We start from the raw sequence: 24706 nt of genomic DNA, 5'->3' as shown, positions 1-24706 counted from the left end.
CAAGTTGAGCATTTTGTTCATCTTGTCTTAAACTTATGCAACCAGGACTTTCATGTGTTTGCCTTCATGGTGTTAACTGATACCTATTAAGCCAGTATATACAGCCTTCTGAAATCCTCACTCGATATGACTGTTGTTGCTTACATTTTTGTGTAACAACAGCAGGGAGCCATCTTCATTACGATTCGGTTCATGCTAAATTGCCCTATTCTAGTGGTTGGAGAGACTTTGCTGTTCAATCATAGAAATATTTTTTGCCTATTCTGGACTTTGTGGAGGTTCTGATGTATGTCAGTAGGAATCTTAGGACATAGTAGATTAGTTGTCACTGGAAGTTTAATTGTTAACCTCCTGCCCGTTAGCATTTGTGCAGATGAATATGGCATTGCTGTAACTGGTACATTCCAATATTCCAATGGTACTAACACTTTTTACCCTTGGCGCCCCCCTTTGCCTCTACATGCGGTTGCTCCCCCACCACTTGATGTAGTATATGAATAAAAATATTTTATTTATTTAGTGTGTATATTGTCATTCGCACTTTCATGTGTATTCATATTTTAACATTTTATCAGGAAATAATATTGTTCAAATTAGAACAGTTTTGTATAAGTAAATTCAATATTTAACTCAATGAATGTGTAAATTTTATACAGGAGGAGGAGGGATCAGAACCTCATGCCCTCCTTGAGCAACTCTCACACTTCCCTTTCAGGTCCAACCCCATCGTTTGAGAACCACTGCAATATTTCAACAATGCAAAATGCAGATCCACACATGCATCTTCTACCATCTTTATAAGCTGTTTTATAGACTAGATTGCTCATCCTGTCATTCCATTAGATTGTGCATATCCTGGACTACTAAAACACTGCTCAGTCCCATCCCACGCTGCAAGCATTTAAAATTCTTGACTAGCAAAGAGCATATTATCACTCACAACTGTCCTTGGTATTCTATGGCAAACAAACATAGGCCTGTTACAGACTGCCAAAATAAAGCTGCTTCGGGTCTCTTTGGAGGTATTCTATTTAAATGATGCATGCATCCTAAGAATCCGGAAGCTGCACCAAAAGCTGCACTCCAGTGCTTAGGAATGGAGTGTGGCTTTGGCGCGACCTCCGGACTCTTAGGACCCATACATCATTTAAGTAGCATACCTCCAAAGAGACCCGAAGCAGCTTTATTTTGGCAGTCTGTAACAGGCCATCGCAAAATAAAGATAAATAAACCAACAGGTACAGAGTTAGCCCATTTTGGAGTAGCAAGTGGCAGTAGGAAGAGAATCAGGCCCCTCATGGCACCTCATGGGTATAATACCAGAATTGAAGTGAACAGGCTTGTCACACCCAGAGGGGCAAAGCAGTTCAGTTGTGCAAAAAGAAGAGAGGCGTGATAACAAACATTTTCAAATCAGTATGTTCCTGTTTCCTTTCATAATGGAATTGCCATCAGATATGAAGTTGGTGTGATTGTGCATTGCCTCAGTCCTTGTAGCCTTCCCCTGGATTCTCAAGTAGACCAAGTACTTAAGGGCCAAGGCCAGTCTCTGGTACCAACATCCATCACAGCTAAGAAGGAAAAGTAATTGGCAGCTATCCTGGAGATGCTAGACTGCAAGCATACCAAAACCATCTTCCACTTTAGGCACATGACCCACTCCTCTGTCTTGGCTCTAGCTAAGAGCACATACAGTTTCAAGGTGAACAAGTAAAAGGTGAGTAGGGTGTTAATGTGTCTTGGTGCCAGCTGGGTTGATTAATAAAAAAATCACCAGGGATGAGCCCATTCTATCCTTAACTGCCCACTGCACACACCATAGACATTGCTTTATTGATTACCAAAGCCCCACAAATATAAACCCTAATTGACTAAGGTCCTGTGAGTTTACTGGCAGAAGTCTGAAGAATGACTGTCATACTTGGCCATAAGTGTCCCAATATCACATGATCTCGCCAAAGTACATGGTTGAAGAATGTGTACCATACAGAACAAAATTTGCAGGGGATTGCCTTGTTAACAGATGCATCCTTGGGATAGAACAAGTGATAGACTCCCCTGGTGTCCTCCTAGGCACCACTCTCAAGGTGTAAATCCAATGATTTGGAACAGGAGGATCAGTGGCGTTAGTGAGGGGGGGGTGAATCACAGCAGGTGACACTTCAGAGTAGAGGTGAGATCAGTCAGGCTTTCTAGTACTATGAGAGGATGTGTGTGCTCCAGTGCTGCTGTTCTTGGTGCCTGCCCCTTCTCCACTCTTAGTAATCCAGCCCAGTTTATTGAGACACCTTCCATTTTTCCTCCTTGTTGGAACAGTTTGAGATTGTGCCGTCAGTGTCTCCCTTTTGAGAAACTCCCATCCATCCTGAACTCCCTTTTCTTTTCCCTAAGTTTACTTAAATCAGCTCTCTTAAAGTCTAAAATGTGTGTCTGACTATGCCTAGCTTCTCTTTTCCACTGTATAACAAACTCCAGGAGAACATGGTCACTCCCACCTAAGGATCCCTCCACTTGCACCCCATTTACCAGATCTAAAATAGCTGATCCCCTTGTTGCCTCTTCCACCTTTTGGACAATGAAATTCCCTTCGAGGCAAGTGAGGAATTTGCTGCATCTTGAGGTTTTGGCTGAGTTTGACTTCCAGCATAGTTGAAATCATCCATCACTACTATATCTCTCCTTTCTGCGGATGTGCTCATCTGTCCTAAAAAGGCATCATCCAATTCCTCCATCTGACTTGGGGAGTAGACTCCCACAATAGCATCCCTGTTGCTTCCTTCCCCTTTAATTTTTATCTAGATGCTCTCCACCTGATTTCCAGGATTTAAGTCCTGGATCTCCTCACTTAAATCCTCACATGTGAGTTCCAACTATGATAAGCTGTTAATTTGCAACTGATTAAAATCCATATAGTCTTCTCACAATGGGATGTTCTTTTATGGAAGTGTATGTCCATTTGCATGTACATCAGTAGACATATTAGTCCATTGATTGGATAAATGCCAACCCCTGTCTGATTTTTGCTGACTAGACCACTCTGATAAAACTTCATTAATTGTAATTAATTCCTTTCTCCAATAATTTGGGGACAATTCAGTTATTTTATGACTGTCACTTAATGAGGCGTAATGTTACTGAATTAGTGTGGTAAGTATAATTTTAGTCACATCTTCATTTGGGATGTACTCATGATCTTAGCTACTGTATATGATTTATTTTCCTTCTGTCTAGTGGGTTGCTAATGGAACAGCAGGATGTGTGTTTCTAAACAAACGTTTCTGTATTGATCCCCCCAATGCACCTTGCCACCTGCCATCTTAGCCATTTGATACACTTTCTGCTTGTGAACATAGAGCTAGAACAAAAGAACCTACCAGCAAAGTGGTATTTTTGTCTTGCTGTAAAGATCTTTTTTCTTCCTCACCACAGTCACCATCATCTTCATTTTTATCATTATAAACTCAATCTCTTTCTTCTTCTCCTGGCTTCTACAAGCAAAAGGGACAGTTCTGGATGCTCTCAGCCTCTGCTGCTCATACTTAAATCCTGTCCTTTTCCCCTTCCAAGTGCACAGGGGCAAATTGGATTGTTGAACTGTGCTATTCTATACTGTTCCTTTTGAATGCAATAGAAGTGCAAAGAGGTTGTTCTGACAATTTTTGCTGACATGTCTTTCCTGTGCAATCACATACGATTGAATAAATTGCAGAGGACTGCAAAAAAAAAAAAATCTCTTCCAGGATTATTTTAAATCATGTGTATTTTACTCAGCTACAGGCAGTTTGAGCAACTAGATCTTTTGAGGCAGAACAGGGATGTGTTGGACTACATCTTTTGAGGCAGAATATGACTGTAGCTTAAAAGCAACATTTTAAGTGGAATTTTTCAAGTTTTAAAAATAGTTCTGCATATTATTCTTGAGTATCATTGTTGGGTTAGTTGGGGTGGTATCATTCTCTTATTAATCCTATGGTCAGTTTGTTGTTGAATTTTTACACACACACAAACAAAATACCTATGCTGCATTTATGTATGTATGTATGTATGTATTTTAGGGTATTTAGGTTTGTTTTGTGCTATGAGCCAATGGTTTGTCACATTCAGATTCTGTAAAGGAACTAAAAGTAACTTTGAGTTGGCACGGCGTAGTGGTTTGAGTGTTGGACTAAGACTCTGGGAGACCAGTTATCAAATCACCACACAGCCATGGAAACCTACTGGGTGACTCTGGGCAAGTCACACTCTCTCTGCTTTCATGGAAGGCAAATGCAAACCTCCTCTGAATAAATCTTGCCAAGAAAATTCTATAATTGCATCACTATATGGCAGGGTTGTCTTGAAGTAACATAATAACAACAAAAAGTAACTTCTCTATTTTCTTTTGCACAGTGACAAAGAGCTACTTTTGAAATATTGTACCTAGAATGGAAACTATCTCGGTGTGTCTGTGTGTTGAAGCTGTAACCGTAAATACTTACTTTTTCGAAAGTAGCTTTTAAAATTCTGCTGCTGGTTATTGTTCTGCATTCTTTACCAAATTTTGTTAGCAGTTTTTAATCTGAAATTGTGTGTACTGTATTATTATTTTCATTCAGAGACATAACCACGTTAGTCTGGAATATCAGTATGCAAAGGGATCCTGTAACATCTTTGTGACTAACTGTGCAAAGTAAGTAGCATAAGTTTTCGTAGACTAGGGCTTCATTAGATGTATCCTCAGATACCTCAGAAAGTTTATGCTACAACTTATTTTGCATATTTAGGTGGGTTACAGACCGCTGAAAAGTGGCGGCCTGTACCCGCCCCTTTTCCCGCCGGATCGGGGCCTCAGTGGCTAGAGCGGCAGCCGCTGAGGCCCCGATCCACCGCTTTCCAGGCCGCTGGGAAGCAGCAAAAATCCCCTTCCCCGAGGCCTGGAAAGGGGTGTCCTTGGGGCTTCAAGCCCCAAGGACACCTCGTGGAGGTGGGGAGGAGGAGAAAGGGGCCACTTGGCCCCTTTCTCCCTTGCGTCGCTGGGTGCAGCCATCTAAAGGCTGTGCCCAGCGACGCAAGACCAGGAAGGAGCTCCGTTTCAGAGCTCCTTCCTGCTCCAACGAAAGGGCGCATTAAGTGCCCTCGCGCGGAGCGATGGCATCATGTCCACGCTGCCTCGTTTGGAGGCGGCGCGTTCGTGACGCCATCATGGCGGCCCCCATGTAGATGGGGCACCGTCATCTTGTACGTCCTCCGGATGTATTAGGCTTGGGGGTGTCAAGAAGTGATGCCCCTTTTTAAATTTAGGACATCCTGAGGACGTCCCTTATGGCGGTGTGTAACCCGCCTTAGTCTCAAAGATGTTACAAGATCCCTTTGCATAATATTATTTTCATTGGTTTTTAAAATTATTATTAAGAGTGGCCACTGACAAAAAGGAAGAGCTACTTAACTGAATATGTTTGCTGGGAAAAAATGGAAGGTAACCATGGTGCAGGGCTGGCCCAAGACATTTTACTACCTGCATCAGAAGATAAGATTCCCACCCACCTCTGCACACACAAATGTATACAGAAGGTGACTTGACTGAAAGATGAATTTTACTGAAATACTGCAAATGGGAGGGAGTCCTTTACTTTATCTGGGGACAATAGGCCAGTTTTTGATAGTGAGGTGGGATGTAAGACAGATAACGTGGCCCATAGAGATCAGACCTTCAACAAAAGGAAATGTCTTAGGCTGCTTCTCTGACCTTTTCCCCAGGCTATCTGTGGTGGTTACCTCAGCCTGTGTAAAGCTACCTGCATCAGAAGATTACAATTTTCTATTTCTTTCCATCTGATATTTCAACTTAATTTTCAAGGGTAAGATCAGAAAACTACTAAATATCTCTTGCATTGCTCATTGGCCTCTAGGTAACCAGGACTTGGAATAAATTGCTCTGTTGCTACAGGAGTCTATCCAGCTACTAATTTATAACATTTTTCCTTTAACTAAAAGGAGAAATGAGAAGGAGATTTAAGTTGTGCTAAAAGAAAAGCCATTGGAGAACAGCATGTTTCTTCCCATTCAGTCTTCTGAAGGAATTCAATTATCAGCATGTGGCCATGCCACCGGATCTATTATTTCAGTGCTCCAAAGGCGGTCAATAAAATATATTAGAAAGTATCAATCTATACTATGTCATCATAGCTGTAATATGGACAAAGCTCCATCATTCTACATGTTTTGCAGCTGCTCTAACCTGATTTTCATGAGTACTATTCTGAAATTATATTGAAGATTATTAAGTTTTATATCCCCAGACTTTATAGGTTGTGTCTACCGGGAAGGAATTCAAGCCAATTATATAACATCAAAGATCTGATTAGGTTGCATAGAGGGATAAAATATATCATTTTAAGCTGAAAAGGGCAGAAAAGCCACAAAGCAACCTGTACATTTTATGGTGAAGAAAGAAAACATTACTCATGCTCCAGAGTGCAGGTAACTTGCACTAGATGGCAAGGGGGAAGTTAAATGAGGATGTAGGAGATACCTCCTATTCCCTCTCATAACCAGCTGTGTACAGCATGCATGTATTTGTGCCCCAGACTTTGGAAATTTATTTGGATTACAAGTCTCAGAATTCCCCAGTCAAGATGGCCATAGTTCTGGGAGTTGAAGGGGCCATTCAGACTACCTTTTATCCTGGATCAGGAACTGAATTATGCACGTGAAGTTCATATTCACCCCGAATCTCCCACAAGCGAATCTGAGACTTCCACAACTGTTTCGGGGCAAATGCCCCTTAGCACGGGTCATTTGAAATTGGGGTAAAAGCTGTATCTTTTGGGGAAAGATGGGTTTGGCGAATATGAACTTGCCCCTGATCATGATCGGGGTAAGTTCAGGGGAGGGATTTAGGTCAGAGGGAGGGCAGAGGGCAGAACAGGAGAAAGGGTACCAAGAGTGACAGAAGATGAGGAGGAGGAGGAGGAAGGAGCAGGACAAAGGGTCAAGTTCAGGGTAGGTCAGAGGGAGGGCACAAGACGGAGCAAGCCTCCGCTCTCGCACTAGGCAGCTTTCTCTCTCTTTTTATTTTTTTTTAAATTATTTTTGACAGACTATGTGCATGTTTTTTGCTACAGGTAGATAGATATACAGCTAGAATGTGGCTGCCTGCCTGTTCACTTTCCTATTCATTTCCTTGCTTCCAGCAGCAGGCAGGGCACTTTTCAGGGGGCTTTTTTCTTTGCGAATGTTACAAACGTTGGCAAATTGATACAGAATGCTTTTGCTACTGTCTGTAAGGAATTCAGGGGTAGCTGAGGGATATCAAAGGATGCATGGCATCCTTTTCTGGCATTCCAAGGTGAGGAATTTATTATTATTATTATTATTATTATTATTATTATTATTATTATTACTACTACATGTGTATGAGGAATTCTGGGGTAGCAAGGAGGGAGGATTCAGGATGCAGAGATGGCATTAGCTTGCATTTTGGGATGGAAAACAGGGCCAAGGGAAGATCCATAACCTGCAGTGACCGAAATACCCACAACTCAGACACACAGAGGTGGTTTGTAAATTTGACAAAATATGCACATACTGGCGCCTGGTTTTTTTTTAAAGGAGGGGGAAAGGGGGACATCACCCATCCGGTGGCCCAATTGCCATAAGAAACGTCACATTGACGAAAGCAGAAGAGAATTTGATTGACAGCAAAGGAGCCTTTTTTAAAAACCGGTTTGGCAAATGAGAACTCTCCCTGGAGCTGCATAGCATTCACGGTTAAATTACCCTGAGGTAAATAGTGGGCACTTGCTTCTGGAGAGATTCAGGGGAGGGAATCCGAATCTACCCAGTTCCATCCATCGCAAATAGCTCAGTATGAATGGGGCCGTAGTCAAAATAAGTAACTTTTGCATGCTATACTGTGTCTGCAGGTGAAGCTGAAATAGTGGGACTTTATTGAGTCCTCTAGGATTCATTTGCATGGAGTCACTGTCACCACATCACATGATAAGTTCAATATTTTATATAATTCTGCATTTTGTATCAGCCTTGCCCTGCCTGGTGGCCTCCAGCTGTGTTGAACTAATTCTGTACACAGTATGTGATCCATCACACCTAAGGCCACTAGAAGAGGAGAGCAGGTGTATTGCAGCTCAGCTTGTAATGAAACCTGTTAAACACCAGTTCTACAGATTATTCCTGCCTCCACTACCCCTTTCTTTAATTGCTCCCCCTTTCACGCTAGCACTATGATCCCATTTTAACAGACTTGGCTGCATCCTGTGGATTCCTGGCTTTTGTAGTTTGGTGAAACACTAGAGCTCTCTGACTGAGAATTCTAAATGCCCCTCCCTATGTGGCAAATCCCAGGATTCCATAGTAAGTTGCCATGGCAATTAAATAGGTATAATTGTATAGTGTGATAAAGTTTAGATTGTAAATTCCATAGGACAGGGGCTGTGCCCTTAAATTCTGTACAGCAAGAAACTGGAATGCTTGTCAGCCCCAGGTCCAAAGTCAATTTCAGATGCTTTCTTTGTGGCTGCATTCCAGTGGAATGGGGGGAACCTGAGAACCAAAATATCAGCATGTTTTCACTTACAGATCTTTATTAACAATGGCCTCACCAGACCTGAAAAAGTATCAAGAGTTTCCAATTCTTTTTGTTTGGTTGCATCTCCATATTTAACTGTAACCAGCATGGTGTAGAAATTTTAACATTGGACTCTAGAGACCAGGGTTCAAATCCCTGCTCAGTCATGGAAACCCACTGGGTGATCTTGAGTAAGTCACTCTCAGTTTCAGAGGAAGGCAAAGTCAAACCACCTCTGAACAAGTCTTGCCAAGAAAACCCCATGATAGGGTCTTACGGTTACTGTAAGTTGGCAGCAACATGAAGGCACACAACAACAACCTGCATATCTATGGATCTGCATTTAGTCCTCTCTGAAATGTGCCAAGTTTCTCTCTGTCCATCTCTTCCTTGTGTTCATCCCCCTTCCTTGTGTCCATTTCAGAAACTGATTTTCACTTATTTCCACAGAGACTTTTATTTATTATTCAAGAGTTATGGTCAAAATGCTAAAGCGTTCTAGCAATAGTATACTAATTAAGCATTATGATCCTTCTGTTTTATTGCTAGCATTCCTCTTTCCCTTGCTTGATCTCAGTTGAATTTGCCTCCTGGAAACAATAGCTGTATTTACCTGACAGCAATTTTTACTGGGTCTGAGACAGTAGAAACACACAAGGCATGTAACTAATACATTTCATTTTAGAAGATACTGTATTTACTTAAACTGACCTGGTGAGTGGAACTAAAAAGAATTTGGTAATGCTGGGAGCTCACTGGAAATACTTCACAATGACAGAAATATAAAATGGATCTCCATTTGTACAAGCATAAAACCTGTCATTTCCTGAAACTTTCCCCCATTTGGAGGGCCCAGTAACTTAGCTTTAGCTTTAGGAGATTTTTATATATATATATATATATTAGAATGGGAAAATGTATACAAAGGCTGAAAAAGCAGCAAATAATGGTATGGGTTGAAGGAGGAATGAAACCCCAGATATTCAGACACTGAGACACCAACAAGGCTGGATTCAGCAACAAGGACTGAAGTTCCCCACTATACAACACTTGCTCTCATATGGTAGTATGATCTTAAATTCAGGTTTAAGATCTGAACTGCATGCATATAGGCTAAAGGCTAAACTTTAGGCATGCATATGGGCTAAAACTAAAAAAACAAATAATTTTTAAAGCCTTAGATTTCAGTCTTAAAGGCTTAGATTAAAATTTTATTTCTAGGCCCTGTCTGGATGGACCAAATAAGATGGCCTCTTCCATCCACTTGGCAGGAAATCCAGATGATGCATGGCTGAAACCCTGGTTCTGGTATGAATGGACTGGATGACATCTGGCCTGTTCAGCATCAAACACACCCTTAAAATTGAGTTAAAAGACTTTACTATCTGCTCCAGATCTGCCCAGAGGATCTGGAGCCCTCCATTACAACACCAGGCATCTGTTCACTCATGTGTCCCACTGGGCACTGCTATGGTAAGTCGCTATGGCATCAGAATAAGACACCCAGCCATGTGATTGATGCTGAGCACCTCATGGACCTCAGAGCGAAGCAACCCATCATGACATGCCCAGCAGCACAGCAGGATGCACATGCAAACAGTTGCCTGGCATCAGAACTGAGGGTGCCAGGAAACACGGGAGGGTCAGGGCAGCTCTGTGTCCAGAATACTCTGGGCTGCTCCCAGTATAATCTGACCTGTGTGGACACCACCCCAGTAACATTAAAGTGCATAAAAATCCTAATTGGTTTTATGTCACATCTAATTAACACATAGAGCTAATTGTAATAAGATTGCACTGTAAAAACCTACACTCACCTAAGCAATTCTATGGATGTCAATATTCCATTTACACTTCACTGTATTAAGATGAGTGCCATGTCATCTGCTAAATGAAAGAACTATCCTATTATTCCTGGGTGTACATCTCAATCATAACTGTGCCTGTAGAACTGCATACAGGGCAAGTATACAAAGCATTTAAGTGCCTCAAGCCAGCAATGGGGGTAGAGGTGGAAATCATTTTTAAAAAACCACCTGTTCATTGTGATTAAATTCACTTTCACTATCTCCTCAGCAACTAGGATAGAAACCATGAAGATAATGAAAAATTATACACAAAAGAATAATCATTCTGGTTTTAATTGTGTTATCCACTGTTTCGGGGGAGAAAATCCTGTAGTATCTTGGAAGAGTATTTTAGTTCATTGTCAAGCAACACACACACACACACACACATTTATAAAAGGAAATATACTGCTATTGCAAAGTGTATTCTTGCTCATCAAGAAAAAAATAGACTGTTGTCTCTGTCCCCTCCCTGTTGCTGTATCAGGTGAGCAGTGGGATTGATAATCAATCTCTAGAGGTCTCTGGTGCACCAGGTTCGTACATTACAGATATCATGACACATTGTTCAAATATCAGTCAAAAGTGTTTCAGTTCACCAGATCAGATGATCTTCTAAGAGACAAGATTATAAGCAAAAAGGCAAAGATAAATGTGGTAGATTTGATAAATGTTCTGCATGTCTAAATATATTATCATTTGAAATCTATCCTTCTCCTAGAAAATAACATCTGTCAGGCAGAGATGGAAACAGCCAGGGCTAGAAAATAGGATTTTTATTTTCTGCTGCTGCTTCTGTTGAGAAATACAAGTGCTCAACAGTATAGACCAACACTGGGAACTTCGGTCTGCCAAATGTTTTGGCGTACAACTACTATTAGCCCTACACAATATGAACAAAGAGGTACTGTGGGAGCTTTAGTCTCAAACATCTGGAGGACCAACCAGAGTTTCTACAGTCTGTACAGGGAGAGGGAGAACAGGGAGAATTAGCCATTTCAGCTTTTATTTATTTGTGTCATTTCTTTGCCATCTTTCTCCCAAAAGGGACCCAAGGTGGCCTCCAAGCCACCCAAGGGCTGTTTGTTGGCTTCTGCTTGCTATATATTAGGGGCAGGAAATATGGGGCCCTCCAGATGTTGATTGACCCAGCCAGCATAGCCAATGTTGATGAATACTGGGAGTTCCACTCAAACATCTAGAGGAGTGATGATAAACCTTTTAGGGATCAAGTGCCCAAACTAAAAGGTGTTTTGGCAGCGGGTGTTACCAGGATCTAGAGGGCCACGTGAAGGGACTTTTTGCCTGGGCTTGTTTGACTGTTTACCATAGCTCTGCATTTCCATAATTTCTATCTATTCCCCAACCTTTCCCCATCTTTTCAACCCTGCATGCTCTGTGACTGCAATTTCCTCTGAGCTGAGTTTTGTTTCTGTTTTGTTCTCTTCTCCCAAGATTCATATTTCTAACATTTGGAGCATCTGTCTGCCTGTGCCCATTAGCTGATAACCTTACTGTTATAGTTAATAGTTGTTTTTGGCAGTACAATACACACAATTAATGCCTTTCTTTGACAAGCTTGAAAAGGAATGGTCCTTTTGAATGCTGGGTGAGTGAACATGTTTTTGATGGCCAAGGGTTGTGGGGCAGGCCTATGAAATATGTTGTACATCAAAAAGAAAAAGGTAGTGAAAGAAAGAGTACTTGGTTTGAATGAGTCAAAGTATAATTGGGGAATTACTGGTTAAGAATACAATATAAGAACCTAAAAAACTATGCTGGATCAAACCAGAGTCTTATCAAGTGAACCAACATCCTGTTTCCCACAGTAACTAAACAAACAGAAAGTAAGAACAACAGCTCTGTACCATCACTGTTCTTTAGTATTCAGATAGAGGCAATCTCCTACATGCAGGATATAGCCTTCATGACTAGTAGCCACTGAGAGCCTCATTCTTCATTATGAATTTGTATTGTTCCGGCCGTCCAAGTTAGATGGTCTGATGCTAAAGGGTGCCCATTAGAGGCCAATATCGGAAAGTAATATTGATATTCCACAAAGTGAGGCTCTTCATTGATTTATAGAAGCAGTTCACAAGTGCATCTCTCACTTAGCCTGCACACAAATGAGAAAGTGCACCAGCACTTCTTATAAAATTCACCTGTCAAAGTTAGAACTTCGAAGAGGGGAGTTTATTTTTGGATCAAATTCACCAGCTACCTTGGCCAATGACCATGTTGTCTGAGGGATTCTGGAAGCTGCTGTCCAAAAAAGTAACTTTCTCAAGCTCTGATGAAAGCATATTAATTAATAAGATTTTTTTTTCATGCTCAGGATAGATTTCTGTGAAATCTGCCCCCAATTGCACAGCTGTTTCTTCCATTCACAGTGATTTTACACCTGATGTGCACAATTTGTGGCCTATTAATATGCAGAATATCAACTATTATGATCATCTACCAGTGGTTCATGGAACTCCCTTGGAAAAGAAATGTAGGAATGGGGGTGATTCATTACACCAAAATATTTATTGTTGTTAACAGCCTTTGAGTTGATTCCAACTCATGGCGACTCTGTGGCTGAGACATCTCCAAGACCCCCTGTCCTCCACTGCTCTGCTTTGGTCCTGCAAATTCATACCCATGACCACCTTCATAAAGTCCATCCATCTATCATGTGGCCTTCCTCTCTTTCTGCATCCCTCCACTTTTTCTAACTTTATTGTCTTTCTAATGATTCATGCCTTCTCATGATTCTACATTTCCCTTAGTGCAGAGTCATAGGCATGAAATCAGATTGAAATGAATGGGCTTTAATTGAGCCCATATAATTACAGGCAAAGTCAAGTGCCTATTTTTGTTTTCCCCAAAATATTTTGTGGGGCAGGCACTATTTAACATAAAACAAGCATCAGGGCAGGGAACATATAAAGATGTAGCATTAGTTCCTAGAGCATAGTTTATACTGGTATATATCACATTACATAAAATAATTGCTTGAACTTTTTTTTCTGTGATGCAGCAGTGTTTTCTCTTGCTCTGAATTGCCATCCTTTTCTTTCATCATTTCTCATTGCTTGCAGAAACATTAATGTCCCAGTCTGGTTGTCCCTGTGCGGTGCTTTGCTGACTCTCTTTCCTCAAAGGTGGCGCCAAGCTGCCTCCTTGTGGAGCTGTCTTTTGCTGAAACTCAGCTTGGCAGCAGAAAGGCACCCTGAGCCAAGTGCCTGCAGCTGAGCAGGTGGAAGGGCAGGCTGTGCTGTCAACACTCTGCAGACATTCCCAGTGCCACCCAGGATAGAGGTGTCAGTTCTGGTGACTATTTCAACTGTGCCTACAGGTGTAGCCATATTGCAGAAATAAAGCAGTTTGACACCCCTTCAGTTGTCATGACTCTATCCTGCAGAATCCTGGGATTAATAGCATAGTGAGGTACCAGAGCTCTCTGGGAGACCAGGCAGAATACTTCACCAAACTTCAAATCCCAGGATTCCACAGGACAGAGTCATGACAGTTAAAGTGGTGTCAAGAGCCTTTTTTTCTGCGGTGTGGAAACAAGAGAAATCAGTCTTGAAGTGCTTCTGATTCTCCATCCCTTCCATAGCCCTCAGAATTCTCTTACTGAACCAGCTTCCTTCCAGCAGGAGTTCATTCAGAACCATGACATTAGCAAGACACAAGGGACAATGTGCACCTATATCAACAGCAACAACAAAATGCAGGAATGTTATGAGTTGGCACAGTGCTTGGAAAATGTGATTTTCAAACTAAAATTCCCAGAATCCCCCAGAGAAAAGGACCAGTTGCGATGGTAACCAGAGGAATCCAGACTGAAGACCAAAAAAAAAAATAAAAAATAAAAAAAAAAAAAGCTGTTGCAGCACAATGGCTAAGGGATTAGGACTCTAGCGCTACATAACTTTATCTGGCAGTAGGCCCCACTGAACATGGAAGGTCTCCCTTCTTTGTAAATGTGCGCTGGACTTTCCTGGAAGACAATATTTCTATCCAAACTTATATGAGAAAAAGCCCCACTCATTTTGTCCCCCCATTTTGGTGGGACTTTCTGAGTAATAGACAAGGGACAATGCAGTTAGGAGAACAAGGATTACGATTGCCAAGTCCCAGTGTTGAAATGGTACAGTCAGCCCTCGATATCCACAATTTTATTTTAATTCACTGATTCAAGCATCCATGGTCTGAAAATAATTTTTAAAAATATAAATTTCCAAAAGAAAACCTTGATTTTGCTATTTTATATAAGAGACACCATTTTACTATGGCATTGTATTTAATGGGATGTGAGCATCCATGGATTTTGGTATCCACAGGAGGTCCTGGAACCAAATGCAAGGGCCCACTGTATTTTCTCCCTAGGTTCAGTCTGTCATACTTTTAATTTAGTGTTTGGAGCAACATCTTAGGACGCATGCATCATTTAAACAGCATACCTCCAAAGTGACCCAAAGCAGCTTTGTTTTGGCCTGTCTGTATGGGCTCATAAGCACATAATCATAAAATCATAGAGTTCAAAAGGACATGAAAGTTAATCCATGCCCACCCCTTCCTGTATAGAAATCTACAAGTAAATCACCTCCAAAAGTGGGCCTCTAATTTGTATTTTAAAACCTTCAATAATGAAAAACCCACCACCTCCTGAGGAGACTGTTCTGCTATTGAACAGTTGTTACTGTCATAAAGTTGTTCCTACTATTTGGCTGGAATCTCCTTTCTAGCAGTTTAAATGCATTATTTTTTGTCCTGGCTTCTAGATGAGCAGAAAACAAGTTTGCTCCATCTTCTACATATAAGCCTTCAGATATTAAAAAAAAAAATCACATCACTGTTCAGTCTTCTCTTCTCCAGGTTAAAGGTATCTAACCCTTTTCCTTGGTAAAAGGACATAATATAATAACAATAACAACAACAACAACAATAATAATAATTCCACAACTATTGCTCATAGGACTTGGTGATCTTAAACTGTTATCCTAAGAACTGGACACAGTATGCCAAGTGAAGTCTCACCAGAGTAGCACTATTCCTTCCCTTGACCTGGACATTATAGCTCTACTGATGCATACCTAAAATTGTATTGGCTTTTTTCACCACCACATCATAAGGACTTGTAGTTTTCCAAGATCTCTACATAGGGATGCCATGGACCATTCATTTGATGTTGGGCTCTGATGGCTTTCCCTTCTATTATTTTTGGAGAGGGCGTTCTTTTGGTCCCACAATACCTACAGGAATATCTAGTGAACCCTGGTGATGCCACTGAGTGGTGGTTCATGATCTCTATGTATTGTCTAATCTGTTGAATACATAGAGATCATGAACCAGCCATGAACGCACAATTGTGGATTACAGCCACCATTTTGACTTCTTTAATAGTCACTGGGCCAAAAGCTGCTTACCACTGGCCTAGCCAATTTCACAACATCATTCAGTAATATGTATGGTGGGTGTGTGTATGTATGTATGTATGTATGGTGTATGTATAGTACTACTCTAGTGAGACTTCACATGGAATACTGTATCCAGTTCTGAGACAGATGTTCATCCCTCTCTGAAGTGTCACCTCCTTCAGTCCACATCCCTCTTGCCTCCTAGTAATGCCCTGCCTTCAACCTGGACTTACCCAGCAGCAGCAGCTGTGAGCAACAGCAGGTAGATCTTCTGTCATTTGGGAAGCAGTAGATTGATGTTTCTACCCTTCTCCTGTGAGTGATCTCTGGTGCAAGAAGGAATTATGTAGGGGAGCCTGCTTCTGATTATCACTCTGGAGACCACTCATAGGAAGGGAATGGAAACAAGTCAGCTGCATCCCAACTGATAGTGGAAGACTCTTGTCACTCACAACATAAATCTCAACTGGGGGGGGGATCAGGCTGGGAGATGCTACTTAGTTACATAATTAAACTTAGCTACATAAACAGTTGATCCAGAATCACAATCATTGTTTGGATATATTGGGGAGTGGGAGTTGTTCATAGATAACTGGAACCTCACTTAAATCTAGCCACAGCAGAAAAATGTGTTGGTGGTGAAAAGAAGGAAAACAGAGAAGAAGATGAATGAAAAACTGAGTTGACGACATTGTAAGATGAGATCCCATGCTTTGGAACAGCTTTCCCCTATTCTATCAGTTCCCAGACATGCTAGACTCCTATCATTTCCAGCCAACAATCCTATTATGGGCCTTGTAGTCCAGGTGGAGAAAAATTCCAGGTTGGAGGAAAACAACTTTAAAAGGACAAAAAGAGACCTTTTGAAGGAGCTGGTAATAAAATGTGCCCCTCAGAAATCAACAGTGCCTCAGTCCCATAGTCTCAGCCATGGGGTCCAGTCAATGCTTCAGTCAATGAGTTAATTAATAATTACTTATTGAAATGAACAGCCTCCACACAATTCTCTATAAATGATTGCAGTTAGTAGTGTTTATGATATAAAAAATAATCTGAGATATTATGCTAACTACTAATCCCTGGCAGAAACTAGGTGAGAAGAGAAACTAAAGTGCATGTAGAAGAAAGTTACATTAAAAGTGAAGCAACATGAACACTTTCATATTATCAGTTAGGGTAAAAGACAAATGTATACTCTTCCCGTAGCCTTTTCTGCCTTTGGTAGACCTCTAGGTGGCAGAGGAGAGTTTCCACTGAAGGGAAGACCCTTTTGCATGATCTAGTTTTTTGATGCTTCAAACTGGAAGAAGAGCAACTCCCGAAAAAGTTGTAGGAGTAGAAGAGTAGTTTTCTGAGAGGACAAAGTAAGTGTAAGAGTAGCAAGTGAAGGGTACCTTTTGACCCTTTTTAAAGAAGCGAGGGGCTGGGGACATTCCTGATATGATGTTTAACTGCATGACTTGCAGCACCTGACATCGTGTGATGCCCCTTGGCAACTGTGAAAACCACTTGAGTGTCTTGAGACTGGATATTGCCGGCATTTTACTGACATACTAATTCCTTGGCTGGATTTCAGCTTTGTTGTTTAATTCTGTGAAAGGTAAGATTGAGCTTCTTTTTCTATAAGGAATTTTTGATTGGAAAAGTGAGATATTGTTCGTGGCGACAATTGTGGTTAAACAGACAGAAAATGTTGCAAAAAGTATGTCGCTTTTTAATAACCTGGTGGGAAAGCACCACTTTTGAAGAGATGTTGCTGGTGAAAGATCAGTTTTCTACTTTTCACCCTTCATATTCCACTTTTCTTAAAACAATTGTGTGTGTAATTCTCAGATGAGGGTTTGATTAAAGTATGGTCTTTTTTTGAAGTGGACACTTAATAAAAGATGATTGCATGTCACAAGAGGTTTGTTTTTGCTGGACGGTTATTTGCAATAGTATGCTAATATGTTTAGAGGTTGAACTCTTTGTGCGGGAAGACTACAGTTTTTTATTATTTGTACACAGGATACCAATATAATATTTTATATGTTGACTAGAACAAAGAATATTAATGCAAGGCACCTCAGCGCCTCAGATTGATTGAATGTGGGGAATTACATACCTGTAAATACAAGTTTAGGGGCATGCATAGTTTTGTTTCCAGGAGAAAGCTTCTTCAGTATTGCTTCATAAAAGCAACAGGGAACCAAAGAACTGTAGATATGAGAAAACAATCCCATTCTCTTAGATCTTTACTTATCTTGTTTAGTGTAGCTGGTGAACAATATGGAGAGGCACATGAGGCACATTTATGAGTTTATAATGATGCTTTTTTTTTAGAGCTGTGCAAATTGGGGACATTTCACTAAGCAATGGGTTGATAAAGGCTGAGACCTTCAAATGACTTGACTCAGCAATAACCTATTGAGGCCCCAGTGGATTTGCATTGCCCAAATACATATGGAAAATGCAGAGGAGCCAACCCAAGCCAGGCAGCTTTTGGCCAGCAGTGGTCACTGTATTACTGTAAATGGATAGGGCAAAGTCCAGAGCCAAATTTATTTATTAAAAAGTTTAGATGAGGAGATCCTGACCATGAGAATCATGTCGAAATTTGATGGTGCAGAATATGTAATAGTATGGTGCAGCATGGGTTTGGCATGCTTAAATCCCACTTTGAATAACAGTAACAATATTCTAGTCCTTAATTCAATGACTCTCAGTGTGTTTGGTAGCAGTAGGGATGTGCATACCATAGAACCCCCGAGGTGGAAAAACCAAATCATCAGGCAATCTGTCTGTTGGCTTGGTCACTGTTGTGGCCATTAGCCATGCTGGAGGGGGGATTCTGGGAATTTCAATCCAAACAGTCTCTTTTCCAACCTCCAGGCTGGGTGAAGAGTGTCTTTTTATGACCTGTGTGCCACTCTCAAGTTAAGCAATCAATACCACAAGCAAAGAGCATCTGTACCATCTGAAAGTTCATGCAGAAAAGAACTAGAAAAAGTTATGGGGAGGGGGGTACATCACACAGAAAACCACAGTTTCCATGGTCACTTGTAGCTGTAAGTTAGCCAAAACAGAGGTGCAACCAAACCAGCTGCAAATATGTCAATAAAATAATGCATACATCAATCAGTTGTGTTTCCCAGTCTGACACAGGAGGAAAAAAGTCTCTGCTGTCCCTAGTTCAGTCAGAACCCGATAAAAGAGAAGGACTGTGGTAATCTTAATGAAAATGTTATGGGGCTTTTTTTCTTACCAGCCATCATCTCACCTTTGCTCAGGTGAGTTTCCTATGCTTTTTCAGGTGGACACATGAGGAAATCATCACTTCTGTGCTCTGTAGTTCAGATCATAATGTCAGAATTTTAATTCTCTGTGTTTCTATACGCATTTAATTTTTTAGTTTCAGTGTTGTTGTTGTTCGGTGTCTTTGATTTAAGCGACTCCAACTTTATGGTGATTTTCTTGGCAAGATTTATTCAGAGAAGCTTTGCCATTGCTGAGAGAGTTAATCAAATGCTCAAACTACTATACCACACTGGCCATCAATATATGAAAAGATAACTATGCTCTTTTCACTGTAATTTCAATGATTTTGAATGATTGAAAAATTATTGAAAGCACTAGCTAAGCAGTAGTTAAGAGTACTTACTGCTGAACCTATTTTGTTATCCATATCTAGAATACTACTATTTTTTTGGACTAAACCTCCCAGAATGCACAGCGAGCATGACCAAAGAAAGTTATAGACCAAACATAACATTTTCAAGCTTTGTCATTGTTATTTTACATTCTGTACAAAAGCACATCTTGATGTCAATTTATCTTCAGCTTTCCTTCTTTCTTTCCTTTTCCTTCCTCCCTTCCCTTCCTTCTGTCCATCCATCCATCCATCCATCCATCCTTCCATAAACTGGAGAATGCACACTTCCTAAACTCTCAGTATATGCAGTCTTGTTCATTCTTATTTCTCCTTGTGTCTTAATTAATCATTTGAAGAAGTGATCCCAATGCTATAAATCATGTAATGTTGAATGTTATAGGCACTATTTGCTTTTGAGTTCTTGAGGTTTTGATTCTGAGGTATATTCTGTGCATTAAAAACAAAAAACTGATATACTAAGAGGCTCATTGTATAATATTTATTGAAGATTTGCCACAAGATTTGGCATAGCAAGAATCCCACTCCCCAACCTACTCCTGAGATGGACAGGACTGGTCATGAGCTAAATTATGAGTATAGGACAGCTGTAGAGTCAGTAGAACTGTAAAGGAGCCAAACATCATAAACATTAAGAAGTTAATTGACTCAGGTGGGCAAAAGGAAGTCAGTTGAATGACTAAGATCAAAAGTATTTAATTTAATCTTCCTTGGCTGAGAAATTCTCAAATGTTTCATTTAAAAAGCCACCAAGGAGAAAATAATGATTAAATGTGAATGTTTCTAATTATTCCCCCAGGACATTTTCCCCATGTCTAAGTACACATGCAGAAAAAGAAAGTTAAACCCAGCCCCTAAGCAAAGGGAAGAAAATGTACCCCTGGCAGTAAGTGTTTTGGGTGTGATATCTAATCCTGATTGAACTGACAGAAATCTGGACTTCACTTTCAGTGCCAATGAATTTAAGGGGAATAACGGTCTGTGTTTGAAGCAATAATTTCCTGAGGAGGTATTGGACAACAGCAAAATATATAAAGTCCAATCATCCATATCCATATCATATTGCATGCTAATTCATATACAGAAGTACAAATGACACATGATGCAGTTTTGTGAGCAAGATCCAGCTCTACTGTTCTTTTGCTAACACAACTGCTTCCATCCCATTCCACCCTTGCAACCTGCCATGTATCCTCAAAAACATCCCAGGGGAGGAGCTAGAATAGATTTTTGGGCAACCTGGAACACTGCTGAAAGTAAGGATATAGAAGGCCATCATGATAGCACATGTCTAATAGTGCAGTGTACCCAAAAGTACTATAATCAGTCAGCCTCATCCCTAGGTAAGTGTGCACAGAAATGTAGTTGCAGATTGCGATTGCATTAAGACAAATCCATTTCATGTCCTACAGATGAAATAAATGTGAAAATAAAAAGGGGAGCAATGTACAGCAAAATAGATGATATCTTTTCACATACAGTTTGTGAAATTAACAGCTGAAACCCTGAATTTAAGACTGTTTGCTTTTACAAAAACACAGAAACATTGGAAAGAGTTTGGAGAAGAGCTTTGAAGTTTCAAAGTCTGTAATACAGGCCTGGAAGCAAGCAACCAAACATGATCAAGCTGTTTAGCATTTCAAAAATAAATTGAAGAGGTGATTTGTCTTCAGGCTACAAATACTTTATTGGAGAGAAATATTTCATAATGAAATGCTTTCTAATCTAGGAGATGCGGAGACAATATTTTAAACTATTTTAATGCAAAAGATGATTTAAACATTTTTAAAAATTGTCACAGAAAGCCAATTTAGCTTTAGCTCACTTAGGGTTCCAAGGTCTCAGGAATTGACCACATTTCCCCAGTCTTTAAGGTGAGGGAAAGAAACAGTTTATCACACTGGGGCTAATTTCAGTATTAAAGAGAGATTAAAGTGCATTTAAAGCATCCTGCAAATGAAGCAGAAATGGCAAGTAACTGCACGAATGATTATCACATGCAGTTGCACAAACAAAGTGATATTGGACATGCATTGTTGCTGAAATCCTGAAAATAAAAAGATGTACGTTAATGCTGACCACTTTAATGGTGGTTTTATATGATGTTGTGTGAAATCCTTTTGTGTAATTATGTTATTTTTCTGGGCTATTCACAGGATAAACTTCTGATCTCCTTCATGTCATAAACTCATTAGAATGAAAATGCTCCTTGAGAAGTGTGTCTGTTTTGATCTGAATGGCATACTCTTTCTCTGTGCAACAAGGCTAATGACAACAGAAAGGGCTTCCTCTTGTAAGATCCACCTTATAACATCACTGGGGCCTACATCCCATGATCTCACATGAAGTCTTTCTTAGGCTGCTGGTTTAGGTCTGAAATCTCAGGGATGGGGACACTCCTAACCAGGCAATGCTAGCATAGCCTCCAGCATTTAGTCGATGAAAACTGGGACACATAAGGAGATCTTGACCATGAGAATCATGGCACAGTCATCAGAGTGTGGTCAAGATGGCAAAGCTTCCTAATGAGGAAGATCAGACAAGCTAGTAGAGGTTAAAGCAGTTTGCTTTTTCTTGAGCCCACTGGGAAGGGCAAAATTCTATCTCTCTTCTCTTGTGGCCTCTGTTGTGTTAACTACTTTTGCCATTTGTTAACAACTTTTGTTATTTGAACTCAGTTTGCAGCAACTGAAGTAAGCTGAGAACAAAGGGGAAAGTGGGAGGAAGAGACAGAAACTGGGACTTTTTAAAAAGAGCTGAAAAAAGGGGACAAGAGAGAATTAATCCTTGCCAAATTGAGACAATTGGAGGGTATGGTCTTAACTGCCTTACAGTATAAGCTGTTATTTTGGTACTTGCTTTGCCCAGCCACAATGATGCCAAGTTTTGGGTTATTTGCCTATTCCTGCTTCCTGATTATATGGGAGAAGTTAGGCAAAATTAAGGGCTTAGCCTGTTCTAGATACCTCTTTGAATTAGACAAGAAAATGAGAATGGAAAATCATGCTGACATTCATCATATTTTATAATGGCCTGTGACTCAAAAAAGGTTAAGATCCACTGGTCTAAACTCATGAGGTTCAGAAATTAGCAATGTAACACAACAAGATCACTATGTAGTAATAAAGGCAATCCACTTATTTCAGTCCTTCATAGATTGTGGGTGAGCTTGTGGGAAAATAAGAGTCACCCTTCTTAAGAAGAAGCAACTGAGTCATCATAACATAATACAGTCATAAGTGACACACACACACCCGATATACAGGTGTGAAGCAAACACAATGTGTTTATTTCTGCAGTCTTCTTGCTAATGGCCTGGGGCAGACAGAGGCTGAATGCCTTCATAGCACTTTTCTAGATGCAGTGCTCAAACATTTTCACCAAAACAATGCTATTGATCTTTGTGGTTCAGCTCCTGAACAGTTCCACCAGTCCACACAAGGCAGCCCAGCGGGGCCCTGATAAAACCTCTGTTTCGGTGTTTCCCTGGAATTCCACGAACTGGCAGTGGTGATGGTGGCCTGCCAGGTGTGTTGATGCGATCTGAGAGATAACTTTCAACAGTAATTATTACTCTTTGGCAGTTGGCAGCTTATGAGATTTGCCAAGAGAACATTGCCAATAAGAGATGCCAACATGTTCAGAGTCTAATTTGGAGTTTAAAATTTAACATTCAGTGTGCCATTCTGAGTACTGCTTTGACTTTTTTTTCATTTAAAAAATGGGTAAAATTGGTGGTGTAATCGTTTGAGTGTTGGACTACAGCTCTGGAGACGAGGGTTCAAATCCTTGATCAGCCATGGAAACCCATTAGGTGACCTTGGGCAAGTCACACTTTCTCAGCCTCAGAGGAAGGGACTCCCTCCAAATGAATCTTGCCAAGAAAATCTCTTGATAGGTTTGCTTTAGAGTCACCATAAGTTGGAAACAACCGGAAGACACACAACAAAAGTTGGCAAATGTGTCAAAATCCCTCAGGTTTTTGTTTTGTTTTGGTTTATTTGTGGACTTATCTATACTTGCCGTAGAATATTATGGACTATTACTGTCCAGTAATAAATATCATGCAATTGTTATGTTGTGTTATCTCTGGAATTAGGAGAAGATGACCAATGGCATTGTTTTCAGTTGGTGTTAGTTTTCAATTAGATTGGGTTGTTTTGCACATGGAAGGGCTTCTGCCATTCACACAAGAGACTGCAATCCGGTGGAGAAAGTAGGAGGAGGATTCAATGTTTTCCAGTTCTTCTTTCCTGCTGCAGCCCCAGCTGCCATAAACAACCACCACCCACTCTTGTTCTCTATTCAACTAATCCTCTGTAGGAGATTTTCTGGGCAGAGGAGGATGCAAGGGGAAGGAAGGATTAACCAAAAATGCTCCTCATGGGAACTCTGGATCCAAGCCAATGTAAAAGATCAGATTGTTGGGTTCACATTTGTGTGAAGTTACCTGAGTATGGAAGCTTGGTCTGAAATGTTGGTACATGGATCAACATTGAAAGAGATCAGTGTAGCAGACATACAGGTTAAGCTTTTCTTCAGTAGTGGCCTTACATCTTTGGGATTTCTTTTCTCTTATGCTTTGTTTGGCTCCTTTCTTGTTGATTTAAGAAGGATCCTGAAGACATTTTCATTCTATCCTGCTACATTTTATTTTTGGATTATTACGTTTTGATCTGATTTTCCTTTATGGATCGTTTTGTTACTTATTGTATTAATATTTTAATCCTAGATTCTTATTTCATAAAAACTGTCACCTGATGGCTTGGATCTTAAAACACAAGATAAAAACAGCCTAGGGTGAAATCCTATACAAATGTAGATCAGAGTATTATTTCTTAATTATTTAAAGTATTGCTGTATCACCTCCCAACCTACAAGGGCTCCTGAGGTGATGAACAAATAAAACCAATTAAAACAATATAAAGATAAAAAGTTTTTTTAGAAAACACTGAAGTACTATTTAAAGGTTCCTAGAAGCAGTCTAAAAACAATCTTAAAATCCAATTTTCAAACAGTTTAAACAGTAATTTCAAACACTGACTGCTGGAAGCTAAATAAAGAGATGGGTCCAGTGTAACTTTTCTTGGGTAGGGATTTCACAGTCAAGACGCTGCTACAGAGAAACTAGTACAGGATTGTACTGTTAATAAACATTGGTGGTGAAGTGGGATTTAGACCTGTTGCATGGTTACAGATTTATACAATTACTTTTTTTAACCATTCAAATTGTGTG

Source organism: Sceloporus undulatus, chromosome 3 (genome assembly GCF_019175285.1).
Source record: "Sceloporus undulatus isolate JIND9_A2432 ecotype Alabama chromosome 3, SceUnd_v1.1, whole genome shotgun sequence".
Lineage (NCBI taxonomy): Eukaryota > Metazoa > Chordata > Lepidosauria > Squamata > Phrynosomatidae > Sceloporus > Sceloporus undulatus.
The sequence above is the reverse complement of the archived record's forward strand: the minus strand, read 5'-3'. Positions refer to the sequence as shown.